Here is a 19,014-nt window from a genome sequence, read left to right as displayed (position 1 = left end):
AAAGTTCAAGGGGGCCGAATACTTTCGCAAGGCACTGTAAGCAGGCAGAGCCAAAACCACTCCCCTACCTAGCACCTATCTAGGAGGGTGCTACATCTGCGTCCCAATACTTTTGGTGATATAGTGTATTTAGCTGAATAGTATTCATTCATTAATTAATTAAAAATCGCACACATGGAAGCGATAACACCAAACGTTTGTTTTGGCAATGACTCTTCCACCCCCGGACTTTGTGCATCTTTCTCCAGATATAAATAATGACAATCGCGGATGCTGGAAAACCATCAAGATTTCTTATTGCCAACAGCAAAAGGCCTGCAGGATAAACCGGCACAGCGGGGATTTTGTTTGGGGGAGAAGCTACCAGGGATTTAGGTCGGAGTTCCATCTGTGCATTTATAAACACAGCGACATGTTCCAAACATTCTATAGTGACTCACTGACAGAAAGCGCTGGGAACACCAGGAAATTCAATGAGTTCCTCTTGTCGTGGGAAGGGACCGGTTTGGGGCAATGGGGCCTGACCTTGGGTCTCAGCGTAGATTTACTGTACCTGTGTTAATGCGATGTGAATCCCCATCCTAGACATGGCGCTGTGCGCTTCTGCTACTAAAACCATCCGAAGGAAATCCATGTTTGACAAGCAATCTAGGACGGTGGTGATGCTGAGCAGACATCCTATGCGATAAACACACATCACATGGAAGTTTACTAGAGGTCATACATTAATATATATATATATATACGGCCATATATCTGCAACACAATTTTCGGGCTGAGACTATTTTGGCATTGATGACCCTCTTTTGTTATTTTTAAAAACATTATCCTCCAACACAAGCACATGGGAAAGTCAATCCAACCCGTTCTCATTCTATAGAAGCAGACGGCTGTATATCCAGCCCAGGTAAAAGAATTCATCTTTTAGGGCAAAATTTGAAAAAGGGTTCTGATTTGAGACCCGATCTGTGTCCATCCCAAAGATTATCGGCATACAAAAAGAGGATGTAGCGGGTGGCAGGGATGTTAAGGGGAACCCTATCACACAACAATACACAAGAAATGCTGCGCTATGTGAATGCTAAATGACCGTACAATCAGAATATAACAATAATAAAATAATATTAACCACTTAAAGCGGAGTTCCACCCTAAAATTATACTTACCTCCATCTTCTCGCTCCGGGTCACCTGAAAAACAAATGGATAATCGCAATTTTTTTTTTTTTACTTACCTGGTTTAGAAGAAAATATACTTACCTTACTTCCTCTTCCTCCCCTTGGCGGCCACGGCGATTCGTCACTTCCTGGCTTGCAATGATTCCTGGGAGCTGAACGTCATCGCTCCCAGCAATCAATGCGCCTGCACCGGCCCCGACGTCAGTTCTGGTGCAGGCGCCGTCATACCTTGCTAAACAGCTTCTGGGCATGCCCAGAAGCTGTGCAGGGATGACGCTGCGGCACCGGAAGTGACGGCGGGGCCGGTGCAGTGCATCGTGGGACCGAAGAAGAAGGAAGAGGACGCAGAAGAGGATCGCGCTGGCTTCAGCTGCCCACACCTGAGATGGCAGAGCTGGACAATACATTTTCAAGGTAAGTATTTCTCCTAAAAGGTAAGTGCAACCCGGGACAGATCAGAGGCTAGCCATTGTGGAATGTACTAGCCCTGACTGTCCCGGGGGTATTTTTATTAAAAGAAACTTTCCCAGGGTGGAACTCCGCTTTAAGCCCCAGCCCTATTTCGGACACTTTTTGTTTACAAGTTAAAATCAGTATTTTTTCCTAAAAAACTACTTAGAACCCCCAAAAATTATATATATTATTTTGCAAAGACTCTGGAGAATCAAATGGCGGTCATTGCAATATTTTTTTGTATTTGCGCAGCGGTCTTTAACCGGTTGCCGACCGCCGCACGACTATATACTGCGGCGGTCAGCCCCGGCCAGGCAGAGTGACGTATCGGTACGTCACTCGCCTGTCACTGACTTGCGAGCCTATCGCGGGCGGGCGCACGCCCGCCGAGGCGCGCGCCCGCCGCGGCTCGTTCACAGACAAGTCAGTGCGTGTGACCGGCGGACTCAATGTCCGCCAGTCACACTGCGATCGCTCCTGTGAAGGGAGAAAGACAGAGCAGCTTGTGTAAACAAGCTGCCTGTCAGTTCTCCCTGTGTAAAAGTGAAGATCTGTCCGTTCTACTATGTAGAACGGTTGATCTTTGCTTTTACACCAATAGGAATGTCCCTACACAGTTAGAATCACGCCCCTAGGACACACTTAACCCCTCCCTGTCCAATAAAGTTAACCCTGCCAGTGTCATTTTTGCAGTAACAGTGCATATGTATAGCACTGATTACTGCAGCAATGTCACTGGTACCCCCAAAAGTGTCAAAAATGTCAGTCAAGGGTCCGATCTGTCCGCCGCAATGTCGCAGTACCGAAAAAAAAATCGCAGATCGCGGCCATTACGCGTTAAAAAAAAAACCACCAAAAATGACAAAAATCTTTCCCTTTGTTAGTAAACGCGATAACTTTTGCGCAAACCAATCAAAATACGCTTTTTGCGATTTTTTTTTACCAAACATAGGTAGCATAAAACAAATTGGCCGAAAAATGTTAAAAAATTTTGATTTTTACTTTTTTTTTGGGGGAATTTCATATAAAAAAATATTGTTAAAATGTACTTTTTTTGTTTATAGCGCGTGATCAAAAAATCGCACAGGTGATCAAATACCACCAAAAGAAAGCTCTGTTTGTGGGAAAAAAAGGACGTCAAATTAGTTTAGGTACAGCGTCGCACGACCGCGCAATTGTCCGTTAAAGTCACGCAGTAAAAAATCGCAATAAAACCCCTGGTCCTTTAGCAGCCAAATCCTCTGGGGCTTAAGTGGTTAAAACGCCATTTTTTTTGAAAATTTTTGAAAAATCACATTTCACTGCATTTAAAAAATACTAAACAGTAAAGTTAGCCCTTTTTTTTTGTATAGCGTGAAAGATGATGTCACGCCGAGTAAATAGATACCCAACATGTTACGGTTTAAAATTGCGCCCCCCCCCCCGCCCGTGGGATGGCGACAAACTACGGTCAATAGAAATATCAATAGGCGACGCTTTAAATTTTTTTTAACCATTACCAGTTTAGAGTTAGAGTGTAGCTCTTTTTTTTAAATTATTGCTCACGCTCTGGCGATCGCGGCGATACCTCACATGTGTGGTTTGAACAGCGATTTCATTTGTGGCTTGACTTCCGTGTACGTTTTTTTTTTTTTGTGTGCGAGCTAACGGTGACAGCAGTGGCTAAATTTTTTTTTTTTTATCCTATTTATTTTATTTATTTTTTTAACTTTATTACAGTTTTTAAAAAAAAAAAATCTGATCACTTTTATTGCTGTCACAAGCAATGTAAACATCCCTTGTGACACCAATATGTAGTGACAGGTACTCTTTATGGAGGGATCGGGGGTCTAAAAGACACCAAACCCCTCCACTACACTTCCATATATGCAAAACGCTGAAAACTGCGTTTTTGCATACAGCCGTTTTTTAAATTTGCCGCCTTTTGCAGCACACTAATCCGGAAGTGACGTCATGGACGCCGCCTCCGGGTTGCGTCATCGGAGACCCGATCAAAGCCGTTTCCGGCTTTGATCGGGACTCCATCCAGCCGGCGGACATGCCGGCTGGGTGCTCGGGGCTCCCGGTGGGACGGGAGCCCGGGTAAAAGTCACAGAAGGCGGCGGGGGCGGGGGGGTGGACGTCCACTCCCGCTCACCCGGGTAACGATCGAGCGGCTCCCGAGCCGCATTGGTTGTTACTGACGGAAAGCCGTCCGTCGGCACTAAACCACGGTACCGGGATGATGCCTCTAGCTAGACCCCCGCAAAGTTACCCGACGTATATATACGTCACTTTGCGGTAAGTGGTTAAATAAATATATAAATACATGTGCATAAATATAGTGAAAAATTGTCCAACATAAATGTGCAATCACCATATAACAACGAAAGAGTCCATGCAAATGATGGCTTGCAACGAAAATATAAAGAAAAAATAAAAAAAACCAAGAAAAAAACAAAGTGCTTGATCCTCTGTGCAATTCCTTCTCAGTGCAAAAAAACAGTAGTGTGCCGCCTCCATGTGCTCCTCCCACACCAGGAATATTCTCACCTGGGGTAATGTGATCACCGCGATTAAGTGTGATCCAAACCAACTTTTTAGCGGTGATCACATTACCCCAGGTGAGAATATTCCTGGTGGGGGGGAGCACATGGAGGTGGCACACTATTGGTTTTTTTGCACTCAGAAGGAATTGCACGGCGGATCAAGCTCTGTGTTTTTCTTGATTTTTTTCATTTTTGCTTTATATATTTTCATTGCAAGCCATCATTTGCATGGACTCTTTCGTTGTTATATGGTGATTGCACATTTATGTTGGACAAAGTTTCACTATATTTATGCACTTTTTAAAATTATTTAATGTATTTATATAATATTAATTTAATATTGTTATATTTTGATTGTTTAGCATTCACATAGCGCAGCATTTATTGTGTATTGTTGTGTGATAGGGTTCCCCTTTTTAACCACTTTACCACCGGAGGATTTTCCTGCTTTACGTCCAGGCCACTTTTTGCGATTCGGCACTGTGCAACTTTACCTGACAATTGCGCGGTCATGCAACGCCGTACCCAAACTAAATTTACGTCCTTTTTCCCCCACAAACAAAGCTTTCTTTTGGTGGTATTTGATCACCTCTGCGATTTTTACTTTTTGCGCTATAAACAAAAAAACAGCGTGAATTTTGAAAAAAATAACAATATTTTTCACATTTTTTTTATATGAAATTCCTCCCAAAAAATGTAAAAATCAAAATTTTTTTAAATTTTTGGCCAATTTGTTTTCTGCTACCTATGTTTGGTAAAAAAAAAATCACAATGAGCGTATTTTGATTGGTTTGCGCAAAAGTTATTGCGTTTACTAACTAAGGGAAAGATTTTTGTCATTTTTGGTATTTTTTTTTTTAACTAGTAATGGCGGCGATCTGCGATTTTTTTTTTGCGGGACTGCGACATTGCCGCGGACAGATCCGACCCTTGACTGACATTTTTTACACTTTTGGGAGTACCAGTGACATTACTGCAGTAATCAGTGCTATAAATATGCACTGTTACTGTAAAAATGACACTGGCAGGGAAGGGGTTAATTTTTATTGGAGAGGGAGGGGTTAATGTATGCCTGGTGCTTACTGACGTGTGTGGGGGGAGGTGACTGAGTGACACAGGGACAGATCGCAGGTTGAGCTATGCTGAATCCTAAAATCTGACCCTGTCTGTCACTTAGGAGATCCGCCCACTCTGTTTACACACAGACTCGATTCCCCGACGATCGGGGAAGAGCGGCGGTGATCACCACCTCTCCTCTCCTGGCCCGACTCCCGCTGTAACTGAATACAGCGGGAGCGAGCCTCAGGCGGCGCGCGCGCGCCGCCCACAAGGGGAGGAGTCCAGCGACGTAGGTCTACATCGCTGGACGGGAACGAACCACTTTGCCGCAGTACAGTCAACGTGACTGGTCGGCAAGTGGTTAATATTATTTTAACCACTTGCCGACCGCCCACCGCATATATTCTGCGGCAGGCTGGCTCGGCTGCGCGAATCGGCATACTTGTATGCCGATCTGCAGGAGCACTCCTGGGGGCGAGCGCGCGCCACTAGGCGGCAAGGATTCTGATCCACAGGACCGGCGGCACCGATTGCCACCGGACACCCGCAAACACTCCCCGCTAAGAGAGAACACCGGTCAGATGTTGTAAACACAGCCGACCATTCTTCTCTCTGGAATGATCACAGAGCGCCTGGGTTAACCCCTTCCCTGCCAATGTCATTATTTCAACAATAACTTATTGTATAGCACTGATTACTGTAGTAATGTCACTGGTCTCCCCAAAAGCGTCGAAAATGTCAGTTAGGGGTCCGATCTGTCCGCCGCAATGTCGCAGTCCTGCAAAAAATCGCAGATCGCCGCCATTACTAGTAAAAAAAAATAAAAATGATATAAATCTTTCCCCTAGTTTGTAGACACGATAACTTTTGGGCAAACCAATCAAAATACGATCATTGCGATTTTTTTTTTTTTCCAAAAATATGTAGCAGAAATCAAACTGGCCTAAAATTATGAAAAAAAAAAAAATGATTTTTAAACTTTTTTTTATTGGGAATGTTTTATAGCAGAAAGTGAAAAATATTTGTTTGTTTTCAGAATTGTTGCTCTTTTTTCGTTTATAGCGCAAAAAATAAAAATCGCACAGGTGATCAAATACCACCAAAAGAAATCTCTGTTTGTGGGGAAAAAAAGGAAATCAATTTTATCCGGTAAAGTGACGCAATGCCGAATTGCAAAAAATGGTCTGGTCATTAACCACTTGCCGACCGCCGCCCGACTATATACGGCGGCGGTCAGCCCCTCCCAGGCAAAGTGACGTATATATACGTCACTAGCCTGGGAGCCAATAGGGGGCGAGCGCGTTCCCGAAGAAGCCGGCGCGTGTGACCGGCAGACCCGATGTCCGCCAGTCACTCGCGATCGTCGGGTGGAGAGGGAGAAAGGCAGGCAGCTAATGTAAACAAACCGTCTGTCATTCTCCCCTGTGTAAGAACAGAGCTCATACGATCCTACTATGTAGGACCGTTGATCTCTGTTCTTACACTAGTAGCCACATCCAATCACAGTTATAAACACGCCCCTAGGGACACACTTAACCCCTCCCTCTCCAATAAAGTTAACCCCTTCCCTGCCAGTGTCATTTTTACAGTAACAGTGCATATGTATAGCACTGATTACTGAAGTAATGTCACTGGTACCCCCAAAAATGTGAAAAAAATGTCAGTCAAGGGTCCGATCTGTCCGCCGCAATGTCGCAGTCCCGCAAAAAAAAATCGCAGATCGCTGCCCTTACTCGTTAAAAAAAAACGACAAAAATTACAAAAATCTTTCCCTTAGTAAATGCAATAACTTTTGCACAAACCAATCAAAATACGCTTATTGTAATTTTTTTTTACCAAACATATGTAGCAGAAAAAAAATTGGCCAAAAATTTTAAAAAATTTAGATTTTTACATTTTTGGGGGGGGGGGGGGGAAATTTCATATAAAAAAAAATGTGAAAAATATTGTTATTTTTGCAAAATTGTCGGTCTTTTTTTTGTTTATAGCGCATGATCAAAAAATCGCACAGGTGATCAAATACCACCAAAAGAAAGCTCTATTTGTGGAAAAAAAAAGGACGTCAAATTCGTTTAGGTACAGCGTCGCACGACAGCGCAATTGTCCGTTAAAGTCACGCAGTGCCGAATCGCAAAATACCCCCTGGTTTAGGAAGGGGGTAAAATCTTCCAGGGCTTAAGTGGTTAAGGGGGCAGGGTCCAGAAGTGGTTAATATTGTTATATTCTGATCATACAGTCATTTAGCATTCACATATTGCAGCCTTTATTGGGTATTGATTTAGTTAGCACATGAGTGGGATTGTGAACAATGCTAGCAGCTTAAATTCACTTAATTTCATAGATAGTGGCTCGCAGGATCAATATATTCAATTCATATCACACTAAAAATGTTTACACAAATTAAACCCAATCGTTCTAACTAAAATAAATAAATAAATAATAATTTTATATAATATTATTGTTGGATGTTATTTTTGTATTTGGTATTTTTACCTCAATACATATAAAGTGATGTGAAAAATTATTTGCCCCCTTCCTGATTTTTTTTATTTATTTTTTTTTCAATTTTTGTCACAGTTAAAGTGCCTTGAAAAAGTATTCACACCCCTTAAAATTTTCCACATTTTCTCATGTTACAACCAAAAACGTAAATGTATTTTATTGGGATTTTATGTGACAGACCGACACAAAGTGGCACATAATTGTGAAGTGGAAGGAAAATGATAAATAATACAAATAAATATGTTAAAAGTGTGTGTGTGTGTGTGTAGGGGGGGGGGGGCATTTGTATTCACCCCCCTTTACTCTGATACCCCTAACTACAATCTACTGGAACCAATTGCCTTCAGAAGTCAACTTATTAGTAAACAGAGTCCTCATGTGTGTCATTTAGTCTCAGTATAAATACAGCTGTTCTGTGAAGCCCTCAGAGGTTTGTTAGAGATCCTTAAGCCTCATACACACGCATCGGTTATTGGCCGGGAATTTTCGGCCAACGTCCAATCGGCCGATTTTCGGCTTGTTAGTAAAAATCTGTTGTGCAGGCTATAAAATTTTTGTTGGCCGTCAGAACGGCCGATTTTCCGTCAGTCAGTACAGATTTCGCCAGACAAAAATCTGAAGATCAAGACTGGGCATGCTCAGAGAAGAAAAAACACACGGAAAGTTAACCAGCACATGACATCACTTCTGAAGTAGATTTTTGTTGGGCGAGAAAAATCGTGCGCAGTCTAGGCACATTCCAACCAACAAAACAACACTGGACAAAAGACGGATGATCGGTCAGCCGATAATCGTTGTGTGTGTACGAGGCATTAGGGAACAGACAGCATCATGAAGGCCAAAGAACACACCAGACAGGTCAGGGATAAAGTTGTGGAGAAGTGTAGAGCAGGGTTAGGTTATAAAAAAATATCCCAAGCTTTGAACATCTCACGGAGCGCTGTTCAATCCATCATGGGAAATTGGAAAGAGTATGGCACAACTGCAACCCTACCAAGACATGGCCAACCACCTAAACTGACCGGCCGGGCAAGGAGAGCATTCATCAGAGAAGCAGCCAAGAGGCCCATGGGAACTCTGGAGGAGCTGCAGAGATCCACAGCTCAGGTGGGAGAATCTGTCCACAGGACAACTATTAGTCGTGCGCTCCACAAATCTGCCCTTTATGGAAGAGTGAGAAGAAGAAAGACATTGGTGAAAGAAAGCCATAAGAAGTCCTGTTTGCAGTTTGTGAGAAGCCGTGTGGGGGACACAGCAAACATGTGGAAGAAGGAGCTCTGCTCAGATGAGACCAAAATTGAACTTTTTGGCCTAAAAGCAAAAAACTATGTGTGGGGGAAAACTAACACTGCACATCACCCTGAACACACCATCCCCACTGTGAAACATGGTGGGGGCAGCATCATGTTGTGGGGATGCTTTTCTTCAGCAGGGACAGGGAAGCTGGTCAGAGTTGATGGGAAGTTGGATGGAGCCAAATACAGGACAATCTTAGAAGAAAACAAATTAGAGTCTGCTAAAGACTTGAGACTGGGGCGGAGGTTCACCTTCCAGCAGGACAACGACCCGAAACATCCAGCCAGAGCTACAATGGAATGGTTTACATCAAAGCATATTCATGTGTTAGAATGGCCCAGTCACAGTCCAGACCTAAATCCCATTGAGAATCTGTGGCAAGACTTGAAAATTGCTGATCACAGACGCTGCTCTCCATCCAATCTGACAGAGCTTGAGATATTCTGCAAAGAAGAATGGGGAGAAATGTCCTCTCTAGATGTACAAAGCTGGTAGAGACATCCCCAAAAAGACTTGCAGCTGTAATTGCAGGGAAAGGCGGTTCTACAAAGTATTGTCTCGGGGTCTACTTTGTGTCGGTCTATCGCATAAAATCCCAATAAAATACATTTACATTTTTTGTTGCAACATGAGAAAATGTGGGGAATTTCAAGGGGTGTGAATACTTTTTCAAAGCACTGTAGGCCCCTTTTTTACACGGAGGAATTTTTTCAAGCGCTTTCGCGTTAAAAGAAAAAAAAAATGCCTAAAAAGCTCAAGAAAAATGCCTCCCTTTAAAATCAATGAATGCATCCACACTCGGGCAGTGCACTTGAGGGGCGGTGAAAAAACACCTGCTTGTAGCATCTTTGGAGCATGTTGGGGGAGCTAAAAAAAAGTGCACCAAAAACGCTCCTCCCCATTGAAATCAATGGGACACCCCTGAAAGGCCCTTCCAAAACAGTACCGGAATGTTTTACCCCCTAAACGACCAGGCCATTTTTTGTGATTCTGCACTGCTTTTTTTTTAACATACAATTGCGCGGTCATGCAACGCCATACCCAATAACATTGATGTCCTTTTTTTCCCACAAATAGAGATTTCTTTTGGTGGTATTTGATCACTTGTGCGATTTTTATTTTTTGCGCTATAAACAAAAAAAGAGCGACAATATTTTTCACATTCTGCTATATAACATTTCCTTCAAAAAAAAGTAAAAATCTAAATTTTTTCAAAATGTTGCGCCCTCCTAGGTAGGTGCTAGTGAGGACATGGCTCAGTTTGGCGGGGGGTGAGTGTAGCACCGTCCTAGGTAGGTGCTAGTGAGAGAGTAAAGTTTTTGGCTCTGTCTGCCTATCAGAGGAGCAGCAGGTAAATCTATATTTGCCTAAAAGAGAGCAGGATCTGTTAGTGTGGTCTGCTCAGTGTGCTCTGTATGCGATCCATTGTGTCTAGAGATTATTTCACGCTGGTCCAATAGGGAAGCACATTGGACAGTGGGAGGAAACCTGACAAAAAGATGCATAGGCTTTGGTACAGTCCTGGTGATTGGCAGGGCCAGGTTGGTGCATTCTGGGATACTGTATAAAAGCCAGGAGCACATGTGCTGTGGGGTCTTTGGCCGGTGAGCAGAGTCCCGGAGGGAGGGTGGTGGCTGCCTCCCCCTCTGTAGCAGTGGCACGTGGCCTCAGGAGGTTGTCCTGAGGGCCAGAGGTACGGAGCTGAACCCAGAGGTCCAGGAGAGTTGACTGGACTGGAGGGGAGACACTGGAGACCCTAGAAAAACAGTATCGTAAGTACAGGGGCTTGTGTCAAGGGGCCTGACCTGAGGGGGGCCACTCCACATGTAGGATATTCAGTGGACAGGTATCGGCAGTCAAGAAAGAGGATACTGAGGAGAGTGTCCTGAAGATAACCTTAGTTCATCAAGTCATCTTAGGAAAGAAACTTAAATCTAAATTCACCTCAGTGGCAAGGTGGATCAACAGCCTGGCTATACCGAGAGACAGAAGTCCTCCAATATTGTGCATAGTTAATTTGGAGTATCCCACTATTCCCTTCTCCCAACCCTAATTGCTAATAAAACCCAAAAACAACTACATGCCCCTGGACTGATTATTGGATGAGCCAAAGAGGAAAAGTGAGAGACTGTGCATGTCAAGGTTGCTAATGGTAACCCAGGGGGATCCGCAAGTGTGAAATTTGGCAGCCCTCAAGGTGGCAGTGCTACTATAAGTTTAGGCCAATTTGTATTCTGCTACACATTTTTGGTAAAAAAAAAAATCCCTACTAGTAATCAGCGATATTGTGGCGGACAGATCGGACCCCTAATTTACATTTTTTGGGGGGGGGGACCAGTCACATTAGTACGGTAATCAGTGCTAAAAATATGCACTGTCACTGTACTAATGACATTGGCAGGGAAGGGGTTAACTCAGGGGCGATCAAAGGGTTAAGTGTGAGCCTAGCGGGTGTTTTCTAACTGTGGGTGGGAGGGACTTGGGAAATCAACGCAGAAACCTGTGATCCTAAATAGGAGGATCACAGGCGCTCTGTGCTTATTACTGAAAGAACAACGGTCTGCTGGGTTTACAACAGCAGACCGTCGTTCTCTCTTCATGGGGAGCGATTGCGGGTGCCCGGCGGCAAGTGCAGCCGCCTACCCAGTGAATCAGCTTCCCCCGCCAGCTAATGGGGGCGCGCGCGCTCCTCCAGGATCGCTCCCGCGGATCGCCATACAGGTACGGCGATTCGCACAGCCGAGCCAGCCTGTCGCAGTATATCTGCTGCAGGCGGTCGGCAAGTGGTTAAAGTAAAGCATCAGCTCTTGCACCCTCTGGCTCTGCACTCCTCCTGTAAAAACTCATTTTCTAGTGGTTCCCCAGAGATTATCATCAGCGGCGTGTGGAGGATATGGGGGGGGGGGGTCACCTACTGCATGCAAATACATTGATTGCAAAGGCCGCTGTGTCGCAGCGCACATTGGGAACACTGGAACAGAAAAGTATTTTTCCTGGCAAGTGGTGATTGCAGCAACAAGCAGCAGGGACGAGTGAATATTAAATATCTATCAAATCGTCCTTTTTTGGCTGTGTGTTGTGTTTAGTCTGACGTTTTGTTTTAAATAAGTATCCAGAGATAGATGGTAAACATGTTTATTAAGTAGTTCCCACGATGCTGCGGGGATAATATCTGCGCGTGAAGCACTGGGATGTTTCTTACAATTGTCCTTCATTAGGATTTAAAAGAGAAGTGTTTGGCCAAAGCTGTTTTGGTCATACTTCTCTTGTGGGTCACGGGAATGCACTTAATGTATGTGCTTACATAGTTACATAGTTACATAGTTAGTCAGGTTGAAAAAAGACATCCGGTTCAACTAACAAAAAAAAACAGTATTGAAAACCCAACCATACAATCCCATATACACAATCCTATACCCTCCCCAACCATACAATCCCCTATACACAATCCTATACCCACCCCAACCATACAATCCCATATACACAATCCTATACCCGCCCCAACCATATAATCCCATATACACAATCCTATACCCGCCCCAACCATATAATCCCATATACACAATCCTATACCCGCCCCAACCATACAATCCCATATACACAATCCTATACCCGCCCCAGCCATACAATCCCATATACACAATCCTATAACCGCCCCAACCATACAATCCCCGATACACAATCCTATACCCGCCCCAACCATACAATCCCATATACACAATCCTATACCCGCCCCAACCATACAATCCCATATACACAGTCCTCTACCCGCCCCAAACATACAATCCCATATACACAATCCTATACCCGCCCCAACCATACAATCCCATATACACAATCCTATACCCGCCCCAACCATACAATCCCATATACACAATCCTATACCCGCCCCAACCATACAATCCCCTATACACAATCCTATACCCACCCCAACCATACAATCCCATATACACAATCCTATACCCACCCCAACCATACAATCCCATATACACAATCCTATACCCGCCCCATCCATACAATCCCATATACACAATCCTATACCCGCCCCAACCATACAATCCCCTATACACAATCCTATACCCTCCCCAACCATACAATCCCATATACACAATCCTATACCCGCCCCAACCATACAATCCCCTATACACAAGCCTATACCTGCCCCAACCATACAATCCCATATACACAAGCCTATACCCACCCCAACCATACAATCCCATATACACAATCCTATACCCGCTGTTGATCCAGAGGAAGACGAAAAACCCCAGCAAAGCATGATCCAATTTGCTACAGCAGGGAAAAAAATTCCTTCCTGATCCCCCAAGAGGCAATCGGATATTCCCTGGATCAACCTTACCTAAAAAAAAAATTTGGTACCCACTTACTGTATATTAAGTACACCCAGCAAAGAATCCAGACCTTTTTTTAAAGCAATCTAATGAGCTGGCCAGAACCACCTCTGGAGGGAGTCTATTCCTCATTTTCCCAGCTATTACTGTGAAGACACCTTTCCGTATTTGTAGATAAAATCTGTTTTCCTCCAGACCTAAAGAGTGCTCCCTTGTCCTCTGTGTTAACCTTAAAGTGAACAACTCAACACCAAGTTCACTATATGGACCCCTTATGTATTTATACATGGTGATCACATCCCCCCCTTATGTATTTATACATGGAGATCATATCCCCCCCTTATGTATTTATACATGGTGATCATATCCCCCCTTATGTATTTATACATGGTGATCATATCCCCCCCTTATGTATTTATACATGGTGATCATATCTCCCCCTTATGTATTTATACATGGAGATCATATCCCCCCTTATGTATTTATACATGGTGATCATATCTCCCCCTTATGTATTTATACATGGAGATCATATCTCCCCCTTATGTATTTATACATGGAGATCATATCCCCCCTTATGTATTTATACATGGTGATCATATCTCCCCCTTATGTATTTATACATGGAGATCATATCTCCCCCTTATGTATTTATACATGGAGATCATATCTCCCCCTTATGTATTTATACATGGTGATCATATCTCCCCCCCTTATGTATTTATACATGGTGATCATATCCCCCCCTTATGTATTTATACATGGTGATCATATCTCCCCCTTATGTATTTATACATGGAGATCATATCCCCCCTTATGTATTTATACATGGTGATCATATCTCCCCCTTATGTATTTATACATGGAGATCATATCTCCCCCTTATGTATTTATACATGGAGATCATATCCCCCCCTTATGTATTTATACATGGTGATCACATCCCCCCCTTATGTATTTATACATGGTGATCATATCCCCCCTTATGTATTTATACATAGTGATCATATCCCCCCTTATGTATTTATACATGGTGAACATATCCCCCCTTATGTATTTATACATGGTGATTATATCCCCCCTTATGTATTTATACATGGTGATCATATCCCCCCATATGTATTTATACATGGAGATCATATCCCCCCCTTATGTATTTATACATGGAGATCATATCCCCTCTTATGTATTTATACATGGTGATCATATCCCCCTTATGTATTTATACATGGAGATCATATCCCCCCTTATGTATTTATACATGGAGATCATATCCCCCCTTATGTATTTATACATGGAGATCATATCCCCCCTTATGTATTTATACATGGAGATCATATCCCCCCTTATGTATTTATACATGGAGATCATATGCCCCCCTTATGTATTTATACATGTTGATCATATCCCCCCTTAATCTCCTCTTCTCAAGAGAGAATAAATTCAGTTCCTCTAATCTCTCCTCATAGCTGAGCTCCTCCATGCCTCTTATCACTTTAGTTGCCCTTCTCTGCACTTTCTCCAGTTCCCTGATATCCTCTTTAGGATCTGGTGCCCAAAACTGAACTGCATATTCCAGATGAGGTCTTACTAATAATCTGCACAGGAGCAAAATGATATCTCTCTCTCTGGAGTCCATGCCTCTGTTATACAAGAAAGAACTTTGCTTGCTTTGGAAACAGCAGCTTTGCACTGCATGCTATTATTAAGCTTATGATCTACCAGAACACCCAGATCCTTCTCCGCTATGGATTCCCCCAGATCCTTCTCCACTATGGATTCCCCCAGATCCTTCTCCACTATGGATTCCCCAGATCCTTCTCCGCTATGGATTCCCCCAGATCCTTCTCCGCTATGGATTCCCCCAGATCCTTCTCTGCTATGGATTCCCCCAGATCCTTCTCCGCTATGGATTCCCCCAGATCCTTCTCCGCTATGGATTCCCCCAGATCCTTCTCCGCTATGGATTCCCCCAGATCCTTCTCTGCTATGGATTCCCCCAGATCCTTCTCCGCTATGGATTCCCCCAGATCCTTCTCCGCTATGGATTCCCCCAGATCCTTCTCCACTATGGATTCCCACAGATCCTTTTTCCCTATGGATTCCCCCAGATCCTTCTCTGTTATGGATTCCCCCAGATCCTTCTCTGCTATGGATTCCCCCATTTCTACTCCCCCTAGTATGTATGTTGCATGCATATTCTTAGCCCCAAAGTGCAGAACTTTACATTTATCAACATTAAACTTCATTTGCCACATAGTTGCCCAATGAAACAGTGCATTGAGGTCAGCTTGTAAGTTGGAGACATCCTGTAAAGAAGTTATTCCACTGCAAAGCTTGGTGTCATCTGCAAAGACTGAAATGCTACTTTTGATCCCAGACCCGATATAATTTATAAAGATATTAAAAAGTAAGGGTCCCAACACTGAACCTTGGGGTACTCCACTGATCACCTTACACCATTCAGAGTAAGAATCATTAACCACTACTCTCTGAATTCTATCTTTTAGCCAATTTTCTATCCAATTACAAACCGGTCTTTCCAAGCCTGTAGACTTTACCTTACACATTAGCCGTGTGTGGGGAACTGTGAATCCAGAGTCAGCTTTGATCTAGAGTCAGCTGTAGGGGGGGGCTATTGCCCACCATTAGCTGGTAACTGGTGTGTGATGGAAACTGGATCCCTGAGAGGATCTACTGTGTGCTGTAGACCCCAGGCTGAATAGGATGGATGTGAAAGGCCAGGGCCAACTACTACTTGTTGCTCTGAATATTATAATCATTATCCCGATTACTCTTCTCTCTCATACTTACTAATAAAGATGATGGGAGTAATGTGAGTGATAACCACATCCCTTGTCAGGCACTGCTCCCATCTACTGTACCTTCTCCTGACCCCTGCGCTCTGTGCATCACTTACTCCTGACCCCTGTGCTCTGTGCATCGCTTACTCCTGACCCCTGTGCTCTGTGCATCACTTACTCCTGATCCCTGTGCATCACTTACTCCTGACCCCTGCACTCTGTGCATCACTTCCCCCTGACCCTTTCGCTCTGTGCATCACTAACTCCTGACTCCTGCACTCTGTGCATTACTTACTCCTGACCCATTTACACTTTACATCACTTATTCCTAACCACTGTACTCTGTACATCACTTACCTCTGACCCCAGCACTCTGCATCACTTACTACTGACCCCTGCACTCTGTATATCATTATTACTTCTCACTCCTGCACTCTGTGCATCATTTATTATTGACTCCTGCACTCTGTGCATCACTTACCCCTGACCCATGTACTCTGACATCACTTACTCCTGCACTCTGTGCATCATTTACTCCTGACTCCTGCACTCTGTGCATCGCTTACTTCTGACCCCTGTGCTCTGTGCATCACTTACTCCTGACCCCTGTACTCTGTGCATCACTTACTCCTAGTCCATGTTCTCTGTACATCACTTACTCCTGACCCCTGCACTCTGTCCATCACTTACTTTTAATCCATGTACTCTGTACATCACTTACTCTTGACTTCTGCACTCTGTGCATCGCTTACTACTGACCCCTGCACTCTGTGCATAACCTACTCCTACCTCCTACACTCTGTGTATCACTTACTCTTGAACCCTTTACCCTGTGCATCACTTACTCCTGACCCCTGCACCAGGTGCATCACTTCCCCCTGACCCTTTCGCTCTGTGCATCACTTACTCCTGACCCCTGCACTCTGTGCATCACTTACTCCTTACTAGTGATGGACCGATATTGTTTTTTCTATTGCCGATACCGATATTTTGGCCAATGCATATCGGTATCGGCCGATATTGCCAGATATTTTCGTACATTAAAATTTTTTTTGTTTTTTTTTGTTTTTTTGACAGGTGCTGTTGTGGAGGGATCTGGGAGTTTAAAAGACCCCAAACCCCTCCTCTGCACTTAAAAGCATTCAAAATGCCAAGTTTGGTTGTTTTGAATGCTCTAATTTTTTTAAATTTGGCGCAAAGTACCCGGAAGTGATGTCATTACATCACTTCCGGGATTTTACATGGAGACTCGATCAGAGCCGAATGCAGCTTTGATCTGGTCTTCTCTTCGGTGGCCGTGCAGGCTGGTTGCCTGGGTCTCCCGGTGGGACGGGACACCCGGGCGAGCCACAGAAAGCAGCGGGAGGGGGGACGTCCCCTCCCGCTCCTTGTAATGACAGCCGTGCGGCTTCTCAGCCACATCGGTTGTCATTACAAGACAGCTGACCATCGGCTATGGATGCCGGTACCGGGGTGATGTCTCTATAGCTGCAGGCATCACTCCGGTACATGCACTTTCCAAAATATCGGCAATATCGGTAACCTCAGGGGCCGATTCTGATATATTGGGAAAAGTGCAGATCGCCCCCCCCCCCCCCCGATATATCAGCTTTGCTGATAATCGGTCGATCCCTACTCCTGACCCCTGCGCTCTGTTCATCACTTACTCCCGACCCCTGTGCTCTGCGCATCACATACACCTGATCCCTGCACTCTGTGCATCACTTACTCCTGACCTCTGTGCATCACTTACCCCTGCACTCTGTGCATCACTTACTCCTGACTCCTGCACTCTGTGCATTACTGACTCCTGACCCATTTACACTTTACATCACTTATTCCTGACCACTGTACTCTGTAAATCACTTACTTCTGACCCCAGAACTCTGCATCACTTACTACTGACCCCTGCACTATGTAAATCACTTACTCCTCACTCCTGCACTCTGTGCATCATTTATTATTGACTCCTGCACTCTTTGCATCACTTACTCTTGACCCATGTACTCTGTACATCACTTACTCCTGCACTCTGTGCATCATTTACTCCTGACTCCTGCACTCTGTGCATCACTTACTCCTGACCCCTGCACTCTGTCTATCACTTACTCCTAATCCATGTACTCTGTACATCACTTACCCTTGACTTCTGCACTCTGTGCATCGCTTACTATTGACCCCTGCACTCTGTGCACAACCTACTCCTAACGCCTACACTCTGTGCATCACTTACCCTGACCCTTTCGCTCTGTGCATTACATACTCTTGACCCCTGTACCCTGTATACCACTTACTCATGATTCCTGCACTCTGTGTTACTTACTCCTGACCCCTGAACTCTGTGAATCACCTACTCCTAACTCCTACACTCTGTGCATCACTTACTTCTTGTCAAGGTCTTTCCTTGCCTTCCTGTTGGCAGCCATCTTGGACCCTGTGCAGACTGCTGTCTTTTATAAACTCTGTTTGCATCATCACTTGCCTGCTGTCGCTTAGTGATGATGTTGCACACCTTACTATATATATATATATATATATATATATATATCACCTGTTGGCTTGCAGTCCTTTGCCCTTGTGTTTGTGCTCCAAGGTGCATCACTGCTAGCAGTCTTCTGTTCTCTGTGTTCCTCCATGCATGACCTGGCTTGGCTGACGACTTTCCTGGCTCTTGATTCTGCACCGGCAGATGACCCGGCATCGGCAGACAACCCGCCTCTGGACTCGACCCCATCTTGGATGACTACCCACTGGTACCCTGACACTCCTGACCCCTGTGCTCTGTGCATCACTTACTCCTGACCCCTGCACTCTGTACATCACTTACTCCTGACTCCTGCAC

This window comes from Pelophylax lessonae, assembly GCF_965119305.1.
Source record: "Pelophylax lessonae genome assembly, chromosome: 4".
In the NCBI taxonomy this organism is placed as follows: Eukaryota; Metazoa; Chordata; class Amphibia; order Anura; family Ranidae; genus Pelophylax; species Pelophylax lessonae.
The sequence above is the reverse complement of the archived record's forward strand: the minus strand, read 5'-3'. Positions refer to the sequence as shown.